The sequence below is a fragment of the Leuciscus leuciscus genome (assembly GCF_965113295.1).
Source record: "Leuciscus leuciscus genome assembly, chromosome: 22".
Lineage (NCBI taxonomy): Eukaryota > Metazoa > Chordata > Actinopteri > Cypriniformes > Leuciscidae > Leuciscus > Leuciscus leuciscus.
This window is the reverse complement of record NC_138746.1, coordinates 27046281-27055533: the sequence shown is the minus strand read 5'-3', so window position 1 is coordinate 27055533 and position 9253 is coordinate 27046281. Positions and strand designations below refer to the sequence as shown.

The 9253-nt window shown below is 39.3% G+C and overlaps 1 long non-coding RNA gene across 2 annotated transcripts; it reads left to right on the top strand.

Moving 5' to 3' along the window:
- Positions 1-223: 223 nt before the first annotated feature.
- Positions 224-6421, top strand: LOC309487043. Of its 2 annotated transcripts, XR_014201728.1 has the most exons (4): positions 224-3292; positions 3424-3574; positions 3676-3791; positions 5179-6421. It is a non-coding gene; the product is annotated as an uncharacterized lncRNA (long non-coding RNA). The 2 variants fall into 2 exon arrangements; XR_014201729.1 differs by having other exon boundaries at positions 226-3574.
- The last annotated feature ends 2832 nt before the right edge of the window (positions 6422-9253 follow it).

Here is a 9253-nt window from a genome sequence, read left to right as displayed (position 1 = left end):
CGCTGTTTGTGAAATTGCGTCTCGCTGACAGTTTTAAAATGACTGATTTGATTGTATAATCTGTGTGGATTAATTTACCAATACAACCTACATGCTTAAGTGAATCAATGTTTGCGGGAATTTCCTGCATTATAAGTGGGAGACCTGCGGGAATGATACAAATTATGCGCAATACCCGCAATCCCGCGCCGAAATTCAAGCCCTGTGCTTGTAGGGCCTATGGGTGCTGCTTTACGCAGTCGTGCATAATCTGCCTCCAACCGGGTTACAAGATCCTGCAATTGTTGCAAGTCCCCTGCCATGACGGCTGAAAAAAATAATAAAAAGAAACAAGAAAGAAAAAGAGCAAAAAAATAAGCAATCAAAATCATCTGGCCAACCTAATGGAGCCTACTGCTGTTTTGTCTTCCCATAAAAAAAATAGGCTTTCCTCAGCCTCAACTGGGAAAGTACCCTGCTGACTACGCCAGAATGTGGTGAGATGGTAAGATGGAGAGAAAGATGATGGTAGCATGTACAGAGTGAAAAGCAACAGTCCTAGTACTGAGCCTTGTGGTACACCATACTGAACTTGTGATCGATATGACACTCTTCATTTACTACAAACTGATAACGGTCAGATAAGTATGATTTAAACTATGCTAATGCAATTCCACTAATACCAACATAATTTTTGAGTCTATTCAAAAGAATGTTGTGGTCGATAGTGTCAAATGTAGCACTAAGATCGAGTAACACTAATAGAGAGATACAACCACGATCGGATGATAAGAGTAAATCATTTGTGACTCTAATGAGAGCTCTCTCAGTACTATGGTACGGTCTAAATCCTGACTGGAAATCCTTGCAGATACCATTTCTTTCTAAAAAAGGAACATAGTTGTGAGGATACTGCCTTTTCTAGTATCTTTGACAGAAAAGGTTGATTCGAGATCTGCCTGTAATTGTTAGTTATGTTTTTTTTTACAAGCCGTTTAATAATAGCCAGCTTAAAAGTTTTTTGGTATCCTAATGACACAGATGAATTCATTATTTTAAGAAGAGGATCTATGACCTCTAGAAGCATCTGTTTCAATAGCTTAGTCGGTACAGGGTCTAACATACATGTCGTTGATTTAGATGATTTAACGTGTTTAGACAATTCTTCCTCTCCTATAGCAATGAATGAATAAATTTTTTTCCTCAGGGAGACTACAATGCACTGCCTGATGCGATACTGTTGTAGACGGTTGCAAAGTTATAAATTTCTCTCTATTATTATCAATCTTGTAAGTAAAAAAGTTCATAAAGTCATTACTGCTGTGCTGTTTGGAAACGTCTGGGGTTGAAGCTTTATTTCTTGTTAATTTAGTCACTGTTTCAAATAAATACCTAGGGTAGGAGGGTTGAAAAATAAGAAAATCTAGCAATTTTTAAGTCCTTTTTGTATGCAATCAGTACCATTGTTTTGTCTCAAGATGCACACCAGTAATGTGTTTTTTTAAGGCACGTTTATAAAAGCAACTTAAATGTCCTAAATGAAATAAGGCCTAGTCCTGACTTAACCTAAGCCCTGTCTGTGAAACCGGGCCTATATGTGTGTGTGTGTATGTGTGTGTTTGGTAAGGGGGGTTTGCAGGCTTGAACCAAACAGAGTGTAAAAATGTATGCAATTTCCTGTCCGCACATGAATGGTACAGAATGTTCTTGGGTGCCAGCCAAGATGTACAGCGGAAGAATACCTCCCCCCTCGCTCCCTCTAACTCTGCCTCTCCTTCAATGGCAGTGATGAATCACTAAGTTTTGGCAGCCCAATGAGGGAACTTGTTACACTCAGATAAGGTAACTGAGGTGTATCACTAGACGCATACCAGATCTCATATATTAAACGTATCTCTGTTAACAATCATGCCCTAACAACACTCGAAAAATTGTTGGTTGTGTGCGAGAGGGCATGTGAGTGCCAACTGCAGCTCAGGGTGGGGATGCTGTTCTCAATTCAATAACTGCACCACATCCATCAGTGCTGGGAAAACATACTTTAAAAATGGCCAGCCCTGCTGCTGACTTGGGCTGTTTGCACTCCCAATCCATGTTTTATTTCCCCCTGTAGTGCAGCACAGACACCATGCCAAACTAATGCTGGTCTGTGAAGATTGGCCCCGCTGAGCTAGGTATGACATAAGACCCCCGGGTCTCCAGAGCCACTAGAGGAGATAGGGTAAGACTGGGTTTTGTCTGTGAGGGGTGCAAGAGTGATTTGTGGTCAACTTTTTACTTCTTTTTGTCAAGAATATAGTGTGGGACAGGTGAAGAGTAAGTGTGTGTGGTTGTGTATTTCCTTGTGGTGTTGGTATGCAAAGTAATTCTAGAACTACATTCTTGTAGGTAAACAAATGGAACATGCAAGATCTAGAGACAGTACTATTATATTACATATTATATTATATTATATTATTATTTTCCTAGTTCTGGCATGAAACTCTAATTCTGTTCTATTTTCCTAGTTCTGGCATGAAAAGTCTTGACTCATTTGGTAGCGATCACATGTCAATTCAAGTCAAGTCACCTTTATATAGCGCTTTTTTACAAGACTGATTGGTTCAAAGCAGCTTTACAGTAATAACAGGAAATAATGCAACAAAGTTTGTTTCTGCTGTAAAGCAGATCTAGAACAAAATAGTGTCATGATCCAGCTTCAGTTCAGTGATGGTTAATTTTTGTTATAAAAAAGTTATTAATTTAGTTAATATATTTAGTTTATATATAAATATCTGCTCTGGAGAAAGCAGTGCTGTCATTGTCAAGCTCAGTTCAGTTCTCATATAATGGTGTCAATACAGGCAGATCAATAATATTGTTGAATATTATGTGTCCCCAACTAATGCCTAGTTCACACTACACAACTTTAAACATCGGCAGATCGGTGTGCTGTTCAGACTTCATGACTTGCTCTGTAGTCTTGAAGTTATTGTGGTGTTCACACTACGCGACACTACGTAAATGATCTGCAACAGGGGGTTACACACTACACGAGCTGACAACAACTCTGTCACTCAACGACTCTATCCGGTCCCCAAACCACGTTTTGTCACGAAAACACACGCGAGAGGTGAAATGGGAACTATCACGAAACAGGTGTTAATTACGTCTATTTGAAAATGGACACCGGGACAAAATTGGCGGTGCAAGTTGTTTGTGCAATGATCTGTTCAGAACCACGGAAAAAAAGGAGAAAAAAAGAATATGGGTGAAAGGCTGGATAAGAGCACGTGGACAGCAGGGATTGTCTGTACTACAGAGAGAATTGGAGGTGAGTAAAACATGTTTATAATGAAAAAGCAGCTGCCTGCTCGTGTTGTGGATTGGCAACAATGGTTACAAATACAAAAGGGTTGTGTATTGTGATAAGCTGATTTCTTTCTTTATTTCTCGTTTAAATAGATGAATGATAAGAGTGGGTTCATGGAGATGCTGCGAATGACCGCAGTTTGATTTCTTGCTGTGGAAAGTCGAACACCTCATAAAAAAGCAGGACACCAAGATGAGACTGGCAATACCACGTAGTCTTTGACCCTGCGGTTTTTGGCAACAGGTTGGTGTGACTGCATATCAAAGTTATATGAAAATCGATGTAGTTATTGTTATTGTTATTGTCTGTGTATGTTTTGTCATTGTTCTTTTTGTCTCATGCAGGTGAAACATTCAAGTCCCTCAGGTTCCAGTACAGGGTTGGGACCAGCACCATCTCACAGATAGTTGTGGAGACCTGTGCCGCCCTGTACCAGGTTATGAAGGAAGACTTCCTGAAGGTAAGCTGTTATGGCAAGCTGTGATATGAATATCCAGAACATATACATTCTGGATATTTACAATATACAGTACAATTACCTTGAAAATATTATTTTACTAGAAAGTATGACCAGAAACAATGACATTGTTAAATTCTGTGTATTTATTTATATTATTATGTATTTGTATTTGTACTTGTATATATTACTTTATTTTTTATTGCATCTGTATATCTGTACTTTTTATATTTGTATGCAATGTTGTTTTTATCTTTATTAGAAATTATTCTATCTACCTATTTTAATGTTATATTTATATGCTGTGTGTTATTTTATACCTAGTTTATCTTTATACCTTTTTTATGTTTTTAATTATATGCTCTTTGAACCACAAAAGGATGGCTATCCAATTTTGTTGTACTTGTGACTATGATAATAAAGGCATTCTGATTCTTAACCCTTGTATGGTGTTCGGGTCTGTGGGACCCGTTTTCATTTTTTATCAAAAGAAAAATTATACGATTAATTATTTTTTCAAACTCAGACTCATTGGCCTTGGCTCATTTTCTGTGAAGAATATATATCAGAACACATTTTCAATAACCACACACTGTACACCCCCCCCCCCCCCCCCACCCCCACCCCTACACATTTATATTACACAAAGGATGTGCGGGTCCACTGGACCCGGGGCTAATAAAAGTGTGGAAATTTTAGGTCCTGTGTACCTTTACTCTGTCCTCCTCCTGTCAGGGCCTGCTGTTATTGTGTGTGTGTGTTTATGAGGACACAAATGTGTATAATGACATTGGTATTACAATGTAAACATGGTTTATGAGGACATCGGTGTCCTCATAAACCAAACAGCTTAATAAAACATACTAAATGGTGTTTTTTGAAATTCAAAAAATGGCAAAAGTTTTCTGTGATTGGTTTAGGGGTAGGGTTAGTGTAGGGGGATAGATTATACAGTTTGTTCATTAGAAAAACCATTACGCCTATGGAGAGTCCCCATAAACCACATATCCAAGTGAGTGAGTGTGTGTGTGTGAGTGTGTGAGTGTGTGAGTGAGCACACGTGCGTGTGCGTGTGCCTGCGCGTGAGAGAGAGATTGTGTGTAAGTGTGAGTGCAAGAGTGAGTTTTGTGTTTCTACCCCTGCCGTTCAAGGTTCAATTCTTAAATGTGATCTAACAAAGGTAAAGAGAAAATATTACCATATATGCTGTTTATATTGCTTGTAATTGGGATGAATTAAACATCTGTTGAGTATTTTAACATAAAATTGTTTGATAGTGTTCAATTAAAAGCCCAAAAATGCAGCGGGTCCACCAGACCCACAAACACTGGCTGAAAAACAAAAATATGAACACTACACAAGGGTTAAATAAACTCCTAGACACCCCTAGACACCATCAACAGAGGCAGAATGGCGGTCAATAGCGCAGGATTTTGCAAGGAAAAGGCAGTTTCCATATTGCCTGGGGGCACTCGATGGAAAGCATATTCACGTACAGCCTCCAACAAAAAGTGGCAGTCTTTACCACAAGGGCAGGTTCTCTGTTCTAATGATGGCGGCAGTAGATGCAAACTACAAGTTCATCTATGCAAGTGTGGGTACCCAAGGTAGGGTTTCAGATGCTGGACTGTTTGCACACTCTGACCTGCGCAAAGCAATGGACCAGGGCCTACTGAACTTTCCTCCACCTGAGCCTTTGCCCAGCTCTGACATAATGATGCCCTATATGTTTGTGGGTGATGACGCATATCCCTTAAGACATGACCTCATGAAGCCATATCCATTCAGGCAGATGGAGCACAGTCAAAGAGTACTGAACTACCGGCTCTCTAGGGCATGACGAGTGGTAGAGAATGCATTTGGCATTCTTGCCAACAGGTTGAGAGTTTTCAGGACGAACATATGCTTAGAGCCAGACAAGGTGGTGAAGATAACAATGGCCTCCCTGTGCATCCACAACTTCCTCTGCGAGCGCAGGTCTGAGGCATATACACCTCCAGCCTTTGCAGACTGGGAGAAAGCTGACCATAACATGGTTGATGGAGTCTGGAGGAATCATGGGATGGGAGTTTTTCAGCCGGTGGAGCATAGAAGAGCCAAGTAAATGCAACAGTAACAGCAAAAATGCAGCGAAATCTTTTGCGGGACTACTTTGTCTCAACAGCAGGTAGCGTTTCTTGGCAGGAGCAACACATTTAGAAAAGTAGAGATGTCGAGGTATCTTGTCAGCCTTTTTATTGTGTGTGTGTGTGTGTGTGTGTGTGTGTGTGTGTGTGTGTGTGTTCTGCATTGCCTTTTGTTGTTTAAAGTTCTAAATCAATAAAGATCTTTAATTTACCTGTTATAAATTTTACATCTTCAGTCTTTAAAAGGATACTTCAAACAGTATATTAACAGTATATATTTTGCACATTACTGCAGCTTCCAAACGTTTAAAAAAATAATTAAATTGTTTAAAAGGCCAACAGACAATTAAACATATAAACAAATACTGTAAAAATGTAATGTATTGACAGGCTTTAAAGACACTATCACACTTGTGATGCAATGGCTTTCAAAAATGTACAGACATGCTGTTTTTGTAAATTGGTTTTCAAACATTTATTGAAAAAATACAGTTTATTAAAGTAAAAAAAAACACTGCATATTACTGTGCAAAATCCAACCAGTGCTTGTACTTAACACTGCAATGTCAACATACAGTAGACTTTGAGAACAGTAACGTGCAGTACCAGTCAAAAATTTGGACATACTTACACATCCAAGATAATGGGAAAGTGTGTCCAAACTTTTGACTGGTACTGTATATTCAAATGTGTTTACAAGTGCAACAGTGCAAAAAATGAAAAATAAATTCTCAAAAAATATCTAAACAGAAGCACTGTAACAATGTAAGCTATTCACAGTCTTTCATAATGGCCATGATCTTGCAGTGTTTGCAAAAAGGTTGGATGAGGACTCAGAGCTGATGAGTAACAAGGATGAGACTGTGCTGGTGGTGGAGCTGAAATGACAGGTTGTGCATGTGAAGACAAGGATCTGTTCCTTTCAGTCTCCTGAGTGTCATAGATCATAACCATTATGTTCTTTTTCAGTTTTGCTAAATATGCAAGGTCTTGAATTTGCCTCATTTCCAATACAACCTGGTTCCCAAATGCAGTTAATGCATCTGGAGTTGGTTTTAGCAGCCGTCCTCTTTAGGACTTCAAGCTTATGCAGACTTCAAGCTTATACATCAGTTTCTGGCATCCTCTTGCGTTTCCCTCCCCTGGTGCTAAAAACATTTTGCGCCGCCATGCAGTTGAGGCAGTCGAAGGAGTTTCCTCAACGGCTGTGGGTGAAGCTCCTTCATGTGATGATTCAACTGAGGCTGTATATGATGGCCTTGCTGCTAAAGGTGAGTCAGGTATTGATTCAGAAAGATCCTGCTCCTCTGCGTCACCCAGCTCGCTGAATGAAGCACCAAGCTGGAAGAGAGATGATTATGAAAGAGTTACTGGTAACACTTTATTTTACAGTGTCCTTGTTAAATACATTACATGTACTTACCATAGTAATAACAGTAAATGATGTCCAATTACATAACCCTTCACCAAAACCTAATCCTACCCTAACCCTATATTAAGTATACTAAGTACATGTAGTTAATTAATAATATTACTTAAATATATAATTACACAGTAACAATGACACCTTAAAATAAAGTGTAACCAAGTTACTTTAATAATCTGCACTTACATTTTGTGGAACTTTTTTCAGCACTGTGTAATATTCAGTGCACGTTATCATGACATATTGGTCTGTTGTGTAGACTGTGTAACTTACAGTGGTTTCACATGGACGGTGAACAGTGTAGCTTTTAATGAAATCCATGACTCTGAGGAGCCACCTTTGCCTTGGTGTCATGGGTTTGCTGCCACTCCCACTCGGTTTTGGTTTCAGCAACCTACAGTACTGCTCACAGGGATATTGCCCTGGTCTTAACGTCCTCAACTGAAGGAGGAAAAAAAGAAATACATTTTATTGTTGTCAGTTGTTATGCAGTCCAGAAATTATTTGTCTGTATCAAACTGCCTTGAACAATGTGGCCACAAAAATCCAGCAATATGAATCAGGTACCATTAGGCCTAGATGCATATTTCTGGTTTCCATCAGAAGCTAATTTGTGTTTTATTTTAACATTTTAATTTTATTGAACCTATATTTATGTTACCATTACAGAGTACAATGGAGATGCAATAAAGGCATATATGAGATTTTCATCTTCGCCTCAGCGCCTTTCATATTTCACACTTAAAGACTGGCGAGCGCGGATCACCCGCAGATTTGCACACGATTACAGCCCGACCTGTCAGCGAGCTCGTTAACTTGCAAATCGGGTTTAAATCGGGCTTAAAATCCTGTAGTGTGAACTAGCCATAAGCAAGCCAAAAGCCAAAGGCTAAAACAGTGGCAATGAACCAAAACTCCATCACGTGACAGAATGGAGAGAAAAAAAAAACCCTTGGGAGAAACCAGGCTTGGTCAGGGGGCCAGTTCTCCTCTGGCCAACGAACGAACTGTGTATGATTATGATTCAGGCAGATCATAATCATACATCATTATCTAAATGGCACAACTGATTGGTTGCTGTTGCATCAGCGTCCAATGAGCTGCGGCTCAACATTCAAACAAATAAACTTTCAGAAACCCTCCACCTTTCCCAGCTCCACCTGTATATATCTGCTACAGGGGTTAAATTAATGTATGTTACATGTGCAGCAGCAGCAGCAGCAGCAGCATGTCTTTCATGCTCACAGCAATGTCTGTGAATCTATTGGCAGTAGCAAGTCTGGGTACTTGCTCTGCAGCAGCAGCAGCAGCAGCAGCGTAGCACATCTATTCCGCCAAGACCAAATACATTAACATGTCATAACCATTACCATGCCAGTCTCTATTACCATACCAATCTCCTGAGAGTTGTCATGACAGAAATTATATTATATTTTATATGTGAAGAATTTTACTCTTGAGAATACCATGTTGTTTTGTAAATTTTAATATCAATTTTACATCAAGGTGGAGTACCATGTACGTAAACATAATTAATCATTCAGTACCATGGTATTGCCATCTATAACCATCTGTTCCGTGGTACAGCCACAGTTAGGGTTTGCTGGGAATTTAAGGCAATGTATAGATCAGTGTTGGGTCTAACTCTTCATTACTCATTGCCCCATTTGACCCCTCCATACTCTTTACCTCTGTCTGTCACTATCAACTGGGTTATTTGTTTTTGTGTTCTGTGTGTTCAGCAATCAGCATTGGTACTTTGGTTGCTTATTGCCGTGTCTTAATGAGGTCAAGGTGGAAAACCCTGTTCTGTATGTGTGACATAAACAAAACAAATATAGTTACAATGGAAGGATTTATATAAGTTGATTTATAGTCTAACACACACACACACACACACACACACACACACA